Here is a 21,329-nt window from a genome sequence, read left to right on the forward strand (position 1 = left end):
TAGATACCAGTACCAAAATTAATCATCTTTACCTGGTAAGCTTCACCACATACAAATGTAAATATTTTGCCTTTCTTTCAGAATCTGAGGGGAAATAAGTGAACCAATGTATACACCTATTAAGAGAGATAAATATGAATGCTATATCAACAACAGGAACAATTATTTGTTACTTGGTGTTCCTGAATCAATAATAGAAAATTTAACAAAGAAAAAATTCATCTGTAATGAGCAGATGGAATGTAAGGAAAACATTTTACATTGTAATTCAAGAATAGCTTGTCATCCCCTGCAAGCACAAAAAATAATTTATTAAGAAATATTGGGTAGGTTATTGAGTTCAGTGGTAAAGTGCTTACTTAATGCACTCAAGTTCCTTGTCAATATCCAGGTGAAAGTGGGGGGGGGGTGAGAGGAAGGGAGGGTGGCAGGCAGGCAGGCAGATAGGATGGAAAGAAAGAAGGAAGGAAGGAAGGAAGGGAAGGAAGGAAGGAGATGGTTACGTTTTAGTTGTTTGTAGGTAACTATTCTATGAGGATACCTATACCTCAGGGGGAAAAAAGGATCTATCAAAGACTATGTAAGTCAGAGCCATAGTACTATAAAATATTTTATCAACTACCAAAGATTATTTTGCTTAAATGAGAGCACAAGGAAACTTACTATGCAGCATTTTTATTTCCTCAGTTCAGAGTGACCATCTCTCAAAACCATGTTGTTGCCAGTGGCTTTACCATGGAAGTCATCAGCACTTGTAAGGGTCTGTGCTGGTGGAGAGTGTCTGGCATGAATGGGAACGTTGGAATGGCAGTCCTTGACACGGTCTCATTAACCTTGCAGAGTGCTCTGCCACACCATGCTCAGATGGCCTGTTTGAAAACGGCTGCTTGATGATGCTGATGCTGATGATAATGATGATGATGATGGCAATGACCACTGATAGGTTAGTTGGGGACCTTCTGTTGTCCCCTAAATATGATTTCCTCCAGTTGGTCAATTATTTCCCTTGCTCCACTAATGGTAAAGGGCAATTAATGTATAAACTAACGATTCTTATGCCTCATAAAATATTAGTGAAGCTAGTAAATATAATTTATAACTAAGGCTAGAGAAACTGTACTTACCAAAACAAAATGTCATTTAGAAAATATTTTTCAACAGATTTATGGTGTAATAAAAGTTAAAATGTAAAATATAAATAAAAATTCCATTTCAATATCTCCTATATTCCTCATCCTCCATATGGCTTTGCCATAAATAGAATAATTATTAGCATAAGTAGCTACGAAAACATGTTTTTATACTTGTATTTGGTGAATTGCTGTGTGATCTCCAGTTTTCTATGGCAACTTTGTTCTATTTGGAAGAGCATGAGTTCTGGGATTTTAACGTCCTGGATCTTAAATACTTTGAGTTATGTGAGCATGAGGAAGAGAAAGCTGTAAGCAACCCTTCGCACCTATCTTGTGGCTTAGAACTTAAATTGGGGAATGAGCCTTCCTCTTACCAAAGATCTTCTTGTCAGTTTGCAATGTGTTCGTCAATCAAAGGCCTGCTCCTGAAGCACTGGGCCAAGGCAGTCCAATCTGAGTCTCCACAAGATGGAATGGTAGCCAACAGAGAGCAATGGGGTCATTCATAAGATGCCTAGACTCCTGCAGAAGGGCTACCTGCTGCCTCACAGCCTCAGGAAGTGACTGTCGCCGGTCCCTCTGTAGTAATTTACAGGCCAGATTCAAGCTAGGGTACATTAGCACTCAGCTCTTCTGAATGTGGAAATAACTGAAGTAGTTTTAAAACACTGAGAGAGGTTATGTTTCTTGTTTTCAACCTTGAGATGTATTAATGTGGGGTATGTCTAAAGCATTTGTCTATAAAATTGTCCATTCTTTTTGTCCCTTTACTAGAGTTCTTTTATTTTTACAAGCACAAACCTGAAAAGGGAGCTTTGTTCTTTGCATCATGTAGCTGAAGTCTTGACATTTCACAGACGATTATCAGACAAATCGCAGGGTGAACACAGAACAGCCAAATAGAAGTTTACATGTCTAAAATGGTCCCACTCTTACCACCTACACAGAGGGCAAAAAATGTTCTGTGTTCTGTGACTCACTAAAGGCTGACACTGAACAAGGAGATGAGTGGTTTGGCATTTGATAATGAGGACTACCCAGTAACAGAAAAACAACAACAACAACAACAAAAAAAAAAACAGAAGCAATATCTTAATATTTTTATTGAAATCAAATTTTAACATTTGATTTTTATTTCAATGTCTTAGAAATGGAGACAATACTAGGATTTCTCAAAAGATCTAAAATTAATGTTCTACTGAAAAGGGTTAAAATTTGGTAACGCATTTTTATGCTAGAAATAGTAACATTAGTGAATGAAACTATGCTGCATGCTCTCAAAAGAAAAACATAAACACTAAGCCAGCCACAAACCATTATCTACAATGGTATACTGCCTACAAGAAATGCTAGGACAATGGTAGCACAAAGCTTGTGGAAGCCACCAACCAATAACTGATCTGACTTAAGGCCCCTTCCATAAGATGGAACTCATAGCCAACACTGCTTAAGTGACCAAGAACATGAAACTAGATAGCCCAGGGACCTATGGTAACCAAATAATACTGGTCTAAAAAATGTAGTGATCAAATAACTCCTAATGATATTCTGCTATACTCATAGATCAATGTCTTATACAGTCATCATCAGAGAAGCTTCCTCTTGCAGCAGATGGGAACAAACACAGAGATCCACAACCAGACATTATGCAGAGTGAGAGACCTTGGAACACTCAGCCCTAAAATTCCTCCTTTCAAAAAATTCCCAAGAAATACTATGGAAGAGGAAGCAGAAAGAGTGTAAGAGGCAAAGGGGATAGATGACACCAAAAAACAAGACCCTCTAAATCAACACGAGCAAAGCTCATATGAACTCACAGAGACTAAAGTAGCATGTGCCAGCACAGGTCTTTTGTTTTTCTAGAAAGATTGAAAGTGGCTAGACATTCAACATTTCAGCCAAACACTGAAATAAATTAGAATTTACCCGCTGAACAAAAGTAAAAAGAAAGCAAACGTTTAAAACTTCTAGGGGTGGATATCCAAGGTTTAGAGGTAGTATACCAAAAAGAAAAAGAAAAAGAAAAATTTCCAAATCCTGGGAACCCTACACTTGTTTTAAATGCCAGCATGCAGCACTCCTACCTTAGCTGGAAAGAAACGGTGTCTTGACAGAAACAGATTGTGAAGGTTTTACATATGAACCCAAGGAATTTGAAATTTATGTCACATACAGTGAGCAGCCAAGTCGGGATTTCATTAAGAAGATGGTGGCCTCCGGTTTGTGTTTTAGAGGTTAACTCATTTGCATGAATAAAATTATAAATCTTGAATGGTAATGCAAACCTTTTTCTGTTCTGTGAAGAATGTCCTTGGGACTTGGATAGAGAAAGTGTTGAATTTATAGATCACACATTGGTAGTCTCCTCCAACTTCTTCTAGTGTCTTAAAATTGCATTGTAGAGGTATAAATGGATGTTTTTCCTAATCTCTTTCTCAGAAAGTTCATCATTTCATCCATTTAAAGATTAGTTTCGTATGTTGATTGTGTATCCACCTGCTTTACTAAAAGTGTGCATGAAATGTAATCATTTTCTAGTGGAATCTATGAGGTCTTTTTAAGTATAGAATCATGCCATCTGCTAATAGAGATACTTTGACATCTTTTTTCCAATTTTTATCATTTATATACATTTCTTTGTCTTGCTGCTCTATGTAAGTCTTTGAGCATCATCTAGAACAGGGTACTATAAGAGTATGGAGTGGGCACATTTAACTTTCAGATTTTAGTGGAAGTGCTCTGGTTTTCCCTGCTGTGGGATGTTCTGTATGGCAAATGTGTTGCTCTGATTGGTTAGTAAATAAAACACTGATTGGCCAGTAGTCAGGCAGGAGGAAGTATAGGCGGGACAAGGAGGAGAAGAATTCTGGGAAGTGGAAGGCTGAGTCAGAGTCACTGCCAGCCGCTGCGATGACAAACAGCATGTGAAGATGCCAGTAAGCCATGAGCCATGTGGCAAGGTATAGATTTATAGAAATGGATTAATTTAAGCTATAAGAACAGTTAGCAAGAAGCCTGCCACGGCCATACAGTTTGTAAGCAATATAAGTCTCTGTGTTTACTTGGTTGAGTCTGAGCGGCTGTGGGACTGGCGGGTGACAGAGATTTGTCCTGACTGTGGGCCAGGAAGGAAAACTCTAGCTACATTGCCCCTTTAATATAATGTTTTCTATACAATTGTCATATATAGCTTTTATTATACTAAGCTATGTCTGTCAACTCTGTTTTTCACACTTTTCTCATCAAATAATATTGTGATTTTTCAAATACCTTTTATGCATCTTACTAGGATGATCATGTGATTTCTGTTCTTAAGTCTATTAAGAGAGTACATTTTTTATTTGCATATGCTTAACCAAGTTTGAATCCTGGAATAAAATCAGGTGGGTTGTAATGTACAACCTTCTTAATGTGTTATTAAATTCAGTGAACAAATATTTTATTGACAATGTTTGCATTTATGTTCATCAGGGAGATTAGTCTATAACTTGACTATAACTTTCTTTGTTGTTGCTAAGTCTTTATATGGCTTAGGTATCAAAGTAATGCTAGTTTCACAGTGTGGGTCTAATGAAGTTCTTGCCATGGTCAGTTTTAATTGTCAACGTGACACAATCTAGCATCACCTGGGAAGAGAGTCTCAATGAAGGATTCTGTAGATCAGATTAGTCTATGGGCAAGCCTATGGATATTATCTTGATTATATTAATTGGAATGGGAAGACTTGCCAACTTCTGGTGGCACTATGCCCTAGGCAGTGTATCTTGACCTGTACAAGAGTAGAGAAATCAAGCTGAGCATTAATTTACTGCTGTCTGTTCTGAATTATGAATGCATAGTGACTAGTCACTCAACACGTTCCTGCTACACTGATTTTGCTGCTATGATGGACTGTAGCCTGGAACAGTGAGATCAGAGAAATTCCTTTCCCCTTACCTTCACCCAGGGAACTTAGTCACAGTAACTAGAAAAGAAACTGGAAATGCTTATTTCTTTTTTGTGAAACAGTATAAGAGATACTAGTTTTTCCTTAAAATGTTAGTAGAATTCTGCACTAGATCTGCTCAACCTGGGTTTTACTTCATAGAGAAACTTGATTGTTGTGTCATCTTCATTACCAGTTATGGGTAATGAATAGTTGTATCTATATATACTAGAAATGGATCCATTTGTTATTGTTCTCCAAATTATGGAATATGATTTTTCAAAGTATCTCCTACTGATGTTCTGTATTTCACTGGAGTCTGTTGTAGTAGCTCATTTTTCATTTAGAATTTTGTTAGAGTCCTTTCTCTTTTGGTCTGTTTTTGGCAAAAGAATGGTCAATATTGTTAACCTTTTCAAAAAAACATTTTTTTTATTTTCATATCATACTTTTAGGTCTCTATTTTATTAACTTCTGCCTTAATCTTTACTATTTCTCACCATCTATTGTATTTAGACTTGGCTTCTTATTTTTCTGGCATTATGTATTACTAGGTCATTTTGGATCTCTCTGAATGTTTAATGTGAGCACTGATAGCTACAAACTTTCCTCTCAGGGATGCCCTGGCTGTTTTTAAGTTGTTATTCTGGAATATAGTGTGTCTTCATTAGAGTTTCAATGTTGTGATGAAACACCAGGATGAAAGAGTTTGCTTCATCTGACACTTCCACATCACAGTCTATCATAACAGGAAATCAAGGCAGGAACTCATGGCTAGAACTGATGCAGAAGCCATGAAGGATGCTGTTTACCCTCTTGTTCCTCATGGCTTGCTTATCCTGCCTTCTTATATGACTCAGGACCATCTACCTAGGGAAGGATCTTCTCCAGCAAGGTACGGTCTCACACCAATCATTTATCAAGACCATTCTGCAAAGACTTGACTGCAGACCAATCTTATGGAGCCATTTTCTCTATTAAGATTCCCTCTTCCCACATATGTCTAGGTTTGGGTATAGTTGATAAAAACCAACCAGGGATTGTTTTCATTTTATTATAGAATTATTAAATTCCCTCCTTATTCCTTCAGGGACACACTGTTCATTCAAAATGTGCTGTTCCTTTTTGAACTGTTCACTTTCTGAGGCTTCTCTTGCTTTTATGTCTACCTTTACTCCATTTTAGATTGATAAGATAAGGAAATTATTGCAATGTTTTTGTATTTGTTAAGGATGCACTGGGACATATAATGGGATTAATTTTAGAAGAAAAGTTTCACAAGCTGCTGAGAGGAAAATGTACTCCCCCATCTTTTGTATGAAATATTCTGTAGATGTCTGTTAAATCCATTTGATCTATGTTATTGTTTAGCCATAAATTTTCTTTACTGATTTTCAGTTCAGAAGACATATCTAAATATGAGAGTAGAGTGTTGAAGCCACTGACTCTTACTGTGTCAGGATGTATTTGGTCTTTTATGCTTTAAGACATAGTTCATGAGTATTTATAACTGTTATATCCCCATGATGAAATGTTCCTTGTATGTAGTAGCCTTCTTCATCTTTTTTGACTTGTTTTGATTTGAGGTCAGCTTTATGAGATATGAGAATCACTATGCCCACTTCCATTTACTGAGCATATCTATTCTTAAGCTTTGGCTCCCAATTTGAGGATGTCTTTCTTAGCTAGTGGGTTTCTTAGTGACAAAATAGTTGTTTTTTGTTTTTTGTTTTTTCCAGAGCTGAGGATCGAACCCAGGGCCTTACGCTTGTAGGCAAGCACTCTACCACTGAGCTAAATCCCCAACCCCCGTGACAAAATAGTTGTGTCTGTCTTTTAATGTAGTCAGTTGGTCTGAGCCTGTTCTGTTCATGAAATGTATCCTTATGTTCTCATGGATGAAACTATCTTTATTACTCATCTGAATATGACTTTAGGAATTATGTTCTTTGACACTGGTTGTCACAAAATTTGTATGGAAACACAAAATACTACAGATATCCAAAGCAATCCTAATCAAAAAGAATACTGCCAGGGATGTAGTAATAATCATCATTAAATTATACTACATTGCCCTGGTTCTGACCCAAAAACAGATATGTAGGTCAATGGAACTTAGCAGTAGATTCAGAAATAAACACATCAACATAGCCACCTAATTTTTGACAAAAATAGTAAAAGCATATGAGGAAAAAAGCAGCTTATTTCACAAATGGTGCTGGCAAAACTGGGCATTTACCACAAAAAGAGTGAATTTAGATTCAGTCTCTCACCCTGCACAAAAAATCAATTCAAATGCATCAAAAATCTTATCTGACCAGAGAGACACTTATACATCCATGAATATTGCTGCCCTATCCACTATATCCAGGTATGGAATTGGCCTAAATGTGTATCAGCTGATGAATAGATAATGCAAATTTGGTACATATACATACTAGAATTGTATTCAGCTATAAAGAAAAGTAAAATAACAAAATTTCTGGGAAAAGGGTTGTATCTGAAAATGATTATACGGAGTGAGGTGACCTAGGCTCAGAAAGACAAATACCACATGTTCTATCTCATATGCAAACCTTAGCTTCTCATTTTCAGATGTGAGTAGTTATGTTGTAGTGAGTGTAGGTATGTCATTTTAAAGACATGGAGGGGAGGGTATTAGAAGACATGTGACATGAAGTGGAATGAGGGATGAAGGAAGAGAACAAGTGAGCGCACAGAGATGGACAGAGAAAGACCCACGGAAACAAAGTACAGGTGAAAACTCCTTGATAAAATCTATTATTTTATATATAAAAAAAAAATTTAAAAAAAGAAAAATCTTTGTGCTTCCACACTTTCTTCTAATTCTGACTGTGTGCATAAAGCCTGATTTTATTCTGAGAAAGTCTCCTTCTGGACCTGTTTCAGATGGAAGCTAGACAATGGAAATTCCTTTGTCTCATATTGCTTCAGACAGTTAAGATCTTGTAGTTTATTTATCTTACCCTGATCCTTACATCTAATTTATTCATCCATTAGTTTCTCAAATATTTACTGAGCATGCACAATGTACTAGCAATATCCCCATCTGTAATGAAGCATAGTGTCTATCTCAGCCAGGCAAAGAGGAAAGAACCATGAAATTAAACTCACATGAATACTGCGGTACATCCCAAGTAGTAACACATGACTGGTGACTCTTTTTTTTTTTTTTTTTTTTTTGGTTTTTTTTGAGACAGGGTTTCTCTGTGTAGTTTTGCGCCTTTCCTGGAACTCGCTTTGGAGACCAGGCTGGCCTCGAACTCACAGAGATCCGCCTGCCTCTGCCTCCCAAGTGCTGGGATTAAAGGCGTGCACCACCACCACCCGGCCATGACTGGTGACTCTTAATGGTAACACAGAGGTGCCTTATTTAGATGGTGGGATTTAAAAGGCCTATTTAAAAAAATGATCATTAATTGAGAACCAAAGAATGATCAAGGTACAAATAGATAAAATGAAAGAAAACAACATGTCATAGCAACAGGGAAAAAATATATATACATTGCAGGTATGGAAGCCAATTTGGAGACAGATGAACGAGGCATATGGAAACCAGAGACACAGTGGAGAGTGTGGTTATACCAATCAGGTACATGAAAAATCTGTTCAAGGTCAAGTTGAAGTCTTCCAGCCAGTGCTCTTTCCTGCGTATTCTAGAAGCAAAAAAGAGAAGTGAAGCATATCTATCTATACTTTTGACTGCAGATTGATATTAATGCATATTATCTGCATTGCTCAAAAATAAAAAAAATAAAACTTGTTTCCAGATCCTCCATTACAATTTTCATTCATTATTTCTTTAAAAAGTGCCACCTCATAGGAAGCAATGACAATCCCATCTACTCCAGCTGTCATCTCAGACTTCCCTAGTAAAAGTTCACATAAGGCAGAGGAGACCTTGATCAGAGGCTCCCCAGGATCATGAACAAGAAAAGGAAGCCAGGAAAAAGCAGGATATAAGTGGCTAATAACTTATTCATGAATTCAAACTCTCTAGAATAATTAAAACACCTACTTTCAGCAAATAAGCCATTAACTTCAATTTTGCTATTTTTTAATGATCTAATTCACACTGTTTCAGGAAGTTTCCCTTAATCTATGTATATGATTATGTAGATCAATGTTTGCTTTATTCCATTCTCATAGACATGCAGTGAAAATAAAGTGCATAAATAAATTGTTCCCTGGTTACTAGAAAATGCTTAATATGTACATAAAACATATAGATTGTAATAACCCAGATAAAGATTTGGGGGTGGACGAGGCCAAGCATTTTCCATTCCCAATGTTTGTCTCCATTGCTTGGGGATGTAGAAACCACTAAAATCCCTAATACTCTTTCTGTTGTGATGAATTTGCCAAGCTACTTCTCAAATAAACAGATCATTGTAAAAGGAGGTGAGCTTCCATCACATGGGTAGAAATATGTGATTTCTGTTCAAACAGCTTTTTGCTCAAGTAACTCAGAGAAGGAATTTGTTTTTTACCACTTCAAGCTTGTCATTTATTTAGGCCTCAGTGGGGAATAGTGTCTTTGCTTTGGTGGAACTTAGCAATTTGTAGAGGAATGGATAAGGTCCCTGTAGTAAGTTCTGAGGCCAGTCTTTTATAGATCACTGACACAGGCAATGATTGATTATTTTCAAAGATAAATACACTCAGTTTTTAATCCTTATATCTTAGTCAACTTAATTTTGATATCTGTCTTTGCCATTTTTGGCTAATTCCACTCTTGAAGAATATAAATTCTTATGGCAAGCAGGATAGCCCATCCAGTACTGAGAGCATATAAGCTAGTCCATGTCTTTGAGCTTTCGATTCAGGGCACTTAGCAAAACAAGGAAACCTAGAGATAGTGAATCTATGACCATGAACATCACTCATTTCACACACTTAAGAACAAAATAGAATTGAGGCATTCTAATGATGAGCTTTTGAGATACCTTTTTTCTGTTCACCAAACATCTGAGGCCCAAGTACTTTCCTAAAACTATTCTTCATTCCTTTGAGAGTTCAGGGCCAAGGAAACATTCCAGAATTATTTTGTAAAAAACTTATCACAGTATCACAAAAGGCACATAGAGATGGGTGGATAAACATTTGTATTGTAGATACCAAGAAACTCTGTAGCAACATTAAAAAGTGTTTTTCTATAGAAAACTTCTATGTAACTCATAAAATAAAAACCACCACTTATTCACTTATTTGTGTAAGAATTATGTCAACATCACTGTATTAGTTACTTTTCTGTTGCTGTGACAAAACACTGTGATCAAGGCAACTTGAGGAAGGAAGATCTCATTTTGATTCTCAGATCCAGAGGCTAAGTGTCCATGATGGTGGAGCAGACAAGACAATGTGACAGCTGGAGGAGGAGTAGAGAGCAGGAGGAGAGAGCAGTGGAATGATTTTAGCTCTCAAAGCCTACCTCCAGGGACGTACTTCCTCCAGCAAGGCCACACAACCTAAATCTACCCAAACAGAACCACTAAATGGAGGCCAAGTGTTCAAATACTGGAGAACATGGGGAACACTTCTCATTCAGATCACTACAATCACTATTAACCAGTTAAGTAGAGCATGTGGATAGATTGACTGTCACACACATAAATGCCATTATCCATGCAAGTTCATTTCCTTCACAGGCTCCTATCACAGGACATGACGAAAGATAATTAATTCACACACACACACACACACACACACACACACACACACACACACACACACACACCTATGTCTTTGAGAGAATCAGAAATAAGAAAAAGAAATCAAAGGAAAAGATAAGGACTGAAAAAACCGAGTATGAAACTATAGACTCGTGCTATGTGGCAAGTACTGAGTGGTATAATATCACAATTTCTTTGGGAGAGGGTTCTCTGAAAAGAGTGCCCTGAAAATGTTCTAACCCAGCCCATTGATGGAATTTAATGCAGGTAAACCTACAATGCAGACACATAAGAGTTATTTCAATCCCAAATCTGTTGGGCACATGGACCCTGTATCAAACAATCTGCTTGTAGTTTCTAGTAACAGAGCTTGAGTATATTAACTAACAGTCCATATTGATGGTGACAACAAGCAGACTACTCGAAGCTGTTAGCCATTTTTCCTGAGAAATTCAAATGATATCCTGGACTCAGGGGATAGATTAAGCTCAGTGGTGTATGTCTATTTAAGGAGAAAGGAAAACTATTTCTAGGATCTATAAAGCTTGAGACTCTTAAATCAATAACTAACAATCTTCTAAACCCAGCCTGTATGTAAGCAATCAATCCACAAACTCCTAAAAAGAAAAAAAAAGAAAAAAAGGAAACTGGATGTGGCTTTGTGAAGAAAAATCCCTCTAAACAATTCTAATCTCTTGAAATAGATGCACAAATCCTATTTCTCATGGCTGAAATCAGTCATTCCATTTCTTTCCTGTAAGGGTCAATTTAATGGGCAAAAAAGATGATCTTTAGTCTAAATTCAGGGAATAATTAATGTAGAAGCTTGATTTCAATCACAGCACCCCACAGCCAAGACTCAACTGTCCATTTGCTGCAAATCAGTAGTCAGCTAGAGAGTAATTAGGCAGGTGCAAAGCTGCTTCTAACACCCTTTGCCAGGAACCAACTTCTACATCTCTTTCTGCACTCTACATTTTAGGGAACATTATTTGTAGTGGTTAGCCTCTAAAGTCCTTTGTTAATGAGGGAGTGAAAGTAAAAGTAATAACAGTTGTTATCCACAAAATTAGGCTTTAAATTAGAGCAGAGTATTCATTTATAAGGTTCTCATTCATATGAGTACAATTCTACAGCACAATATTTGTACACCCTATCTGATCTATATCATATCTCTACCGCTAGTGTGCCTTGTTCCTTATGATACTGTTCTTCCACTATGAATGAAGAAGAACAAATGTTGCCATTTTCTTTGCTGTTAGTACCCCCTATTATTAGTAGTTGAATACTAAACACCTTTGAAATATTTTGTCCGGCCTATTACTCAACCCGGCCATTAGGCTTAGTCTACCTATAATGTCATCAGTTTACTGTTTTGCAAGTCATTGTGAAAATATCCAGCTGCAGAAGAGAGCTCTGCTCAACCCAAGAGTAAATGGCTTCTTTGGAAAAACAAATATTTAGGACAGGGAGCATCAACGTAGAGATCTGACCAATAAAGCAAACTTGGCAATTGGCAGCACTTAGCACTTTCCATGTGTTTCTAGGAGTATAAACATGCCTAGAAATATTGTGATGCTTTTGTCCTTTAGCAAATCTTTAGTTTCATACCTTCTGCCAGAAAAGGAAGAGAAAAAATACACTGTAAGCCCATATTACCCAATTTTAGACATATGCTTTGCAACTTAAGCACTGTTTATGGTAGATTCTGTGATTCAATTTCTGTCTTGCTCCTATTAAGTTGTATCAATATCACATATAAAGGAAGTGGCATAATGAGTCATAATTTATCAAGAAAAAGAGTAGGAGAAAACATCCAATAGTAACAGCAAGTATGTGAGGGCCCCACTGCACGGAGCACAGGGAACTTGAGGAAATCCACTTTCAAAGTTATAATTTAATTTGAGTCACAGTCTAGTGACTCTAGCCAGAGGAAATTTAAAAAACACGTTGTGGCAATAGTGAATACAAATTCAAGAGAACACTGGCTTCTGAAATTCCTACAAAGAGCTGTGAGTTGAGCCTTCAGGGAATTTCTATATTGAGGTCCCAGTTATGAAATTGTGCCATGTCTCCACATAGCAAGGTAGACTCTCAGTGGGACTTAGTTCAGGGAAGAGATTGGTTTTGTTTCATGATGATGACTAGTACTGCCTATTTTGTGCCTGGAACTTTCTAAGTTCTATCACAGCCATGTAACCATGCAGTAGCCCAATGACACAGGTTTTATTACTATCCTAATTTCACCACTGCAGATGCAAAAGGCACAGAATAGAACCATGTCCAAGTGGTAAGGCTAAAGCTTAAATCCAAGCAGTTTGAATCTACAGCTAAATCCCAAGCCAATTTATACTGTCTTCTTTTTAAATATGTTTGTGTGTGTGTGTGTGTGTGTGTGTGTGTGTGTGTGTGTGTGTGTGTGTGTGTGATGTTTATATGGCACAAATTTTTTCACACACTCAAATGACACAAATAACGTTGGTTCCTGAGGAAGAAAACTTTTCAAAAGAAATACTTCCATATTTATTGTACCAGAAAGTGACTAAAACCAGCATCAATCTTCTTATCAAAACACAAGTACACTTCATATATGCTTGGCATTAGCTGCTGGAATCACAATGCTTCGCAACTTTTACCCAGGAGCTTCTACATTTTCCTGGAGGACACTGTAAGGATATGTTCATCATAATGAAATATTTTACAGCTGGGCATGGTGGCACATGCTTATAATCCCAATATTAAATAGACAAAGGCATAAAGATAATAAATTTGGGGCCAGCCTAGGTTAGACTTTACATCCAAGGCTAGGCCATGATCCAAAGCTAGCTGGCAATCAAAAGTTAGCTTGCAGACCAAGGCTAGCCTGCAATAGTGAGATCTTGTTTCAAAAGAGGGCTGAGGATATAGCTCAGTGGTATAGAACCTGCCAAGCATACACAGAGCCCCAGGTTTAATCTCCAACAGTGCAAGCCAAAAAAATACCTCATGAAATCTCACGAATTCATTATTTTAATAAGGGAATAAATGACAGCATGCCCTCTTTGTGTGTTCTTAAATATCATTGCAATACCATGTGATAGAGTACCTACATGGTTTTCATTAAGAGAGAAATTCTATTGAGTCTCAGGGCTTTCCATAAAGTCTTTACACATCCCTAAGGTTTTCTTTAATTGTAGAGAAAGTCGTTGCAATCACATGAAAAGGTAACACTTTAAGAAATGCCAAACCTCTTCTTTTTATTAAAAAAATTATACATTTCTAGCTTTATGTCCATATTATTCTTTGTCTAATTCTTCCCCTGATGCTTTAGGAAAAAAGTACCCATCTGAGTAATGCATAAAAACAGAAATTTCTTTCTCGTGATTTCAGAGACTTAGATGCACAAATTCAAGGTACCAGCAGGTTTAGTGTCCATTGACAGGCACATTCTGCTTCCAAGACAATGATGTCCTCCATCTTCACACAGTAGAAGAGAAAAGGACTGTTGGTGCCTCTATACGTGTGAAAGAAAGCAAAAGGACCCAAAGCCTTGATGGACTTTTAAAATAAGGGTCTTTGCTTTATTGATAAAATCTCATGATTTTATCATTTCCAAAATGACTTGCCTGTTAATGACATCATCTGGTGATAAACTTCCATTGTTTGAATTTTAGAGGGACACAAGCATTCACACCATGGCATTAGTTTGTTTATTGATTGTATAAAAATTGGCATCAAAGAAACAGGCATCAGAGGTCAAACACAGTTATAAAATGTTAGGACCAATTCTCTCCTTTTACACACACACACACACACACACACACACACACACACACACACATATCAGCTAAAGTACTAAAGAGTGTGTTAAATTCCCCTAAACATCGTTTTCTGGGTTTTGTTAGGCAGTTATTTATTGTATATCTGAAGCTATAATGGGTCACAAACAGACCCAAATATTATTTTTCCCACTTTAAAAAAAAAACATACAAATTCTGTTGTCACTTCAAGCTAGCACAATTTTATCATTGAAACGTGAATTTTAGGATTGTAATAATTAACGAAGAGCTGGCTTTTCTAATTCTGGGTTTTGCTCCTGTTGATGACAATCTTCCCACCGTACATCTACATATGTCTGAGAACACAGAAAACAGATGAATGCAATCCAAATATGCATTCTGTAACCCACTGATTTTCTAAAATATTACTGCAAAATACCTTGCCCATCTGACACAGTGTGCAAACATGGTGTTCTGAGTGATTTAATTGTCCTAGAAACTGAAATACATCCTGATCTTGAAATCCCATTTTAAACAGAAAGAATCCTCCTTAGACTCTAATATTCTAAGATTTCTGCTCTGATTCTTTAAATAAAATCCAATGCCCAGAATATAAGCAGGCTGAAATCAAATTGAGGAACCTAAGTCTATTGATGCAATTTTTACACACACCTCCCCCATTCCACCACAAACCTCTACAAGCTGATTTCTGAGACTGGGCTTGTTCATACATTACTACATGTAATAAGCTTCTTTTGGAGTGGTATGGTCATCACATCAGCCAATTTGGATTCTCTGAGATACGGGCAACAAGATGGCATTAAATGGAGAATAGGCAGTTTGATCGCCCATGATGACCAGAGGAAGAACAGGCAGAAACAGGTAGGAAGGCCTTTTCAGTCCTGATGTACATCTGACACCTGTGAAGCAAACTGAAGAGAGACTTGAACAGCACCAACCTCGTATCACAGGTCAGCACAGAAGGCCTCAGCCAGGCTGGAGCAGCATCCCTTTGTATACAAGTCCTACTTCTGAGAGAGATGACTTCAGTCTCGTGTCTTCTGTGCCCAGTTATTGGCTGATACAAGTCAGGGAAAGTAGAACCATAGCATGCAGTTTTCAGTCACCTGTGCCCCAGCCTGCCCTTTAAGCAGGGCAACTTCGTGGCTTCTATTCCATCTAAAATATGGGAAGAACTAACTATTCCTTCTTAAGGAATGCTAAAAATGAACACAGAGTGATAGTGTGCATTTCACTTGGAAAAGCATATCTCTCTACACTTTAGGAGGTACCAATGGTAGCATTTTGTTAAGAGTTTGGTATACTTGTATCTAGTATTAGAACTAGATACACCAGGCGGTGGTGGCGCACGCCTTTAATCCCAGCACTCGGGAGGCAGAGCCAGGTGGATCTCTGTGAGTTCAAGGCCAGCCTGGGCTACCAAGTGAGTCCCAGGAAAGGCGCAAAGCTACACAGAGAAACCCTGTCTCGAAAAAAAAAAAAAAAAAGAACTAGATACTTGTGATTTAAAGGAAAGACAAGTTGCCCCGAAAGGCACCTTGGTAACATACTTCTATTTGACCATAATTGGAAAGTGTCAATGCACTCATAGTATCAACTAACACATATACACTCAGCCATGAGTCCCAATAAAGACATTTATTATTAACCATTACATTCATATATTGACATGAAGAAGGTAAGAGAAAGCCACTAATATCAGTTTTTTAACCTAAATATTTAAAAGACAGAAAAAGAATGATAGCATCAATAATGTGTCATGATGGGAGCTTTCTATCATCATCTTTCCATAGATGGACCAATTACAAGAAACAATTACCCATGGGCAAGAGTAGCTTCATGGGAGTTGAAAAGTCTAGCAGAGAAGTGACAACATGTTTTTGGAATAAAATCTTAATCTGAGAATAGGCACATGGAAGAGGTAACAACATCATTATGTTCACATCACTCTTCCTAAAAAGCCACACAGTTCAGTGACAAGAAATAGTTCTCTTATCTCCCCATGAGGGAATGTAAGAGTGCAATGAATATACTTTTATTTTATTTAGTCACTTCTATTTTAAACAGCCCAGAACATTGAGATGGTTGGCATACCTCAGTGATTGGTATAGCTGGAAGTATGGAACACAGGATGTGAACCAAGCTCATTGCCCTACAAACTCCATCTAGAAAACAACCCAGGAGCTGCTTGTGAATCCTCCTCTAATGGCCCAGAGGCAACCTGATTGCTCCATATGCCCTTTCCCAACCCTTCCTTAGAATGCCATTCTAAACAGTGAAAAAAGAATCCCATGAAAACAGCTTTCTGGACACTAGGGTTGCAAGAAAAGGCAGAAACCTGAATATTTCAGGGCTCTAATTTAGGAAAAGCAAAAGTGAGATCTTTAGCATCTGAGGTGGTACTGTGGATCCAAAGAAGACAGGTCAGCTTAACAACTGCCTCTCAGACTGGGTGATGGTGGAGCATGCCTTTAATCACAGCACTTGGGAGGCAGAGCCAGATGGTTCTCTGTGAGTTCAAGGCCAGCCTGGTCTACAGAACAAGATCCAGAACAGGCACCAAAACTACACAGAGAAACCCTGTCTCAAAAAAAAAAAAAAAAATTGGGCCGGGCGGTGGTGGCGGCCGCCTTTAATCCCAGCACTCGGGAGGCAGAGCCAGGCGGATCTCTGTGACTTCGAGGCCAGCCTGGGCTACCAAGTGAGTTCCAGGAAAGGTGCAAAGCTACACAGAGAAACCCTGTCTTGAAAAATCAAAAAAAAAAAAAAATTGCCTCTCAAGAGATGTGTGGTAGGCTCATTCATACAAAACGCCTGGAAACTGAGGAGTTTAGTGGGACATTAAAAGTGACAATAACATATCTAAAAAAATTGTTATGTGTAACTGGGATAATTGGTGCTATTATTGTTTGGGTCTTGCAGGAAGACATATTGTTGCTATATGGTAGGTGTAGCTTCCTTTCTAGGAGACATGATTTCACAGTATACTGCCCGGTCTGCTGGCTCATTAATAAGCCTCCCCTAAAAGAAATGCCCAGAATTAGACGGCTTCACTGGGACATTGCTACAAAATAAAGAATTGATGTCAGGCTCTCTCATATTCTTCCCAATGTGTTGAAGAGGAGAGGATTTTCATACTCACTGTTTGAGGCAGGAATCACTGATGCCAAAGCAAAATAGACACTGTAGGAAAAGAAAACAACAGACCAATAACTGTGATGAAACAAATAGAAAAGTCCTTAACAACAGATCATCAAATAATTCAATGATGCATCAAAAGGATCATAGATCATAGCCAAATTGGATTTATGCCTGGGATACAAGAATGATTCAACATACCAAAATCAATCAATGTGATAAATCACACTAACAGAGTGAGGATAAATATTGCACAATCATCTTAAAAGATGGGGGAAAAGCACTTGGCAAAAATCAACAACCATTTAGGTTTTAAAATTAATATAACAGATGAGGAATAAATGGACATACTCTCAATATAGTATGTGTTACCTTTGAAGACCCAATACTAACATAATACTCAAATGTGAATGACCAGGAACAAGATAAGAATGCTAAATCCCATTGCTTTTGTTCAACATAGGACGGAAAGTCCTGGTCAGAGTGACTAGTCAGGAAAAGGATCTAAATGGCATGCAAAAGAAAAAGCCATGCTCCCCATACTTCCATGTAGTCAGGCTTTCCTTAGACTGCCAGCCCACAAATAATGACACAGAGACTTCTTATTAATAATGAAAGCTTGGCCTTTAGCTTCGACTTGTCCCCAACCAGCCCTTATAACTTAATCTACTTCTATTAATCTATGTTCTGCCATGCGGCTTGGTCACCTCTACTCGGTACCAAATGTCTAACCTTTTCAGTGCCTCCTTGGCATCCTACATGCCTAGATTCTCACCCCAAGTTCCTCTCTTTCCCTGGAAGCCCAGCCTATCCTCTCCTGCTTAGCTGTTGGCCATTCAGCTCTTTATTAAACCAATCAGAAGGCACCTTAGGCAGAGATTTATCTTTACAGTATACAAAAAGATCATCCCACAACACTTTCACTTAAATGTGTGGGTTCTTTTCCTTTATTATTGATACATACACATGTATGCATAAACATGTAAACACAATCTGCCGAGTTTATTTAGTGTTGTTAGTATGTGTGTGGTTTCAGGGCTCAAGGAACATTGCAGAAGAGGGGCCTGAAAGATCAGAAGAGCCAAAGGAACAAGAAGTCTGTTGTGAGATTGTATATCCTAGAAATGATAGGAAATCTATGCCCAGGCTACCCCAACAACGTGGTTCCATAAAAAGCCCCAAACAACGCCAATGCTAATAGACATGTTAATGTAGAAAGGGGAAATTTCAAGGGCCCCCCCCTCCTAGACAAGAGCTACAGGCAACCAAGGACTGATGAGAGAGGGATAATCAGTCTTCTCAAGAGATGAGCACTCTAGCCATGCTAGAATTTTTGACTCCCTTGATCTTGTCCAGGTCTTGGGTAGATAACCAGATAGATCTTCTGTGAGTTCGTGTGTTCGGCAGTCATTTCAAGGATATAATTTCATACCACTCCTCCTGATTGTCCAGCTCTTATATTCTTTTCACTCTTTCATTATGCTTCCTGAATTGAGCCTGGGTGTTAATGTAGATGTCCTCTATGTGGCTGAACACTCAGTCATTTATTCTCAGCACTTGAACCAGTTCTATATCTCTGTATTAGCCGCTACCCACTGCCATAACAAGCTTTCCTAACCAAGATTAAGAACATCATGAATCTATGGGTACAACTGTTAATATTTAGAAGGCAGTTTGACAATATGACCATTCAGGAAAACAATATCAAAAGGTTCTTTTCTAGGGCCTATGACTTTCTTCCCAGCCCTTGTGTTTTCACAGGGTTTAGAGCACCAGCCATTAGTTCCTTCCAGTGGAATGAGCCTTAACTCCATTAAAGAGCACAGTTGGTTGCTAACATAAACAGTCATACCACTATTGCGCCGGTGGGTGCACCTTGCCTGGCATGTCAGTGTTGCAGCATGCAAGTTCCAGCACAGGATGTCTTTTCTCTCCCAGCAGCCTGCCTAGCACCTTCCATCACAAAATGCTGGCCAGCAAGGGAGAATCTGCTTGTCGTTCTAAGACTGACACCTCTATGTCCTTATAGTTTTTCAGTAACAGACACATAGAATGACTTAATAGGATAGGAGATCTAGAAATTGATTCTTTCTTGACAAAAGTGCCCAGAGCAAGCTCTGTAACATGGGTTTCTTTTAACCGATAGTGCTGAGGAAGCTGGATATCCACACAGAAAAGAACTAAACTAGAGAATTATTTCTTACCCTGTACTAAAATCAACTTGGACAGGATCAAAGACCTTAATGTAAAACCAGAAACTTCCAAACTATAGAGGAAACCACACTAACATTAGCCTAGGAAAGGACTTTCTCAAGAGAACTCACCAACAGAAAGAGTAACAAGACCTGGTAAATGGAATTACATAACCTTAAATGCTTCTGCACATGAAAGAAATCAGCAACAGAGTCAAGTTATAGCTTACAAAATGAGAAGACTCTTTGCTAGATATTCACCAGATACAGAACTAACATCCAGGGAGCATAAGGAACACAAAGTCAAAGACCAAACCTGTTAATAATCCAAGCATTGAATGGTGGAAATGAAATGAAAATAAGTAAGGAAACATAAATGACCAAAAATGTGGAAAATTGTTCAACATCTTGAACTCTCAGAGAAATGTAACTGATAACTACATTGAGCTGGATATGATGGCAAACGTGAGTATTTGTGAGGCTAAGGCAGGAGGGTTACAAATCTGGGCTGCATAACAAGACTGTCCCACAAACAGTCCTTTACTCATGAACACAGTGGCAGCCCTAACTGGTCTTAGTGACTCATAAAGAAAAGCAAAAAGGAAGAAGATATGAGGTTGGAAAGGGGACAGAGTGGTGTCTGAGAAAAATTGGAGGCAGGGAGCAGGAGGTAATACATTGAATGCATGTATGAAGTTCTCAAATAGACAAATAAAATATAACAAAAAATAAATTTAAAAAAACACTTTTAAGATTTTGTTTGTGTATGTGTGTGTGTGCATGCATGAGTATATGCATGTGTACTACATGCATTTAGGTGCCCACAGAAGAGGGTGTCAGATGCCCTGGATCTGGAGTTACAGAGGACAGTAAGTTGCCCAATGTAAATGTTAGGAAAATAAACAGGGTCGTCTGCAAAACAGTAAGGATTGTTAACCACTTAGCTATCTCTTCAGCCTCAATAATTTGTAATACCAATAAACTATAATACCAATATCATCCTTAAAAATAGTTGAAAATACATTTTTAATATTATCAACATTAAAAAGAGAAATAAAATAGTGTTTATAATCAAAAAACAACCATTGTTGGTGAAGATTCAGGGGGAGATGGGAAACATTATACACTGTTGGTAAGAATGTAAATTGGTGCAGCCACTATAGAAATCGATATAGAGGCTCTTCCCACTTAAAAATAAAACTTCATGTGATTCCATTCCATTTTTAAGTATGTACTCCATAAGAATCCAGATTATTGTAGCTATAGCCAATATATTCAATCACCTCACAAGAGTGCCACACATAGGATTCAGGGGCCTTTTTAGGAGACACTGCATCTCTAAACCATAATCTTCCTATATCTACCACCACTCCCCAAATCTCTCTAGCTCTTCAGAAATATTTACCAGTGCTAATCATATATACTTGCATTACTGTAGCTGTAGCAATGGAATACTCTAAGTATAATTG

The sequence above is a fragment of the Peromyscus eremicus genome, chromosome 11 (genome assembly GCF_949786415.1).
Source record: "Peromyscus eremicus chromosome 11, PerEre_H2_v1, whole genome shotgun sequence".
Classification (NCBI taxonomy): Eukaryota; Metazoa; Chordata; class Mammalia; order Rodentia; family Cricetidae; genus Peromyscus; species Peromyscus eremicus.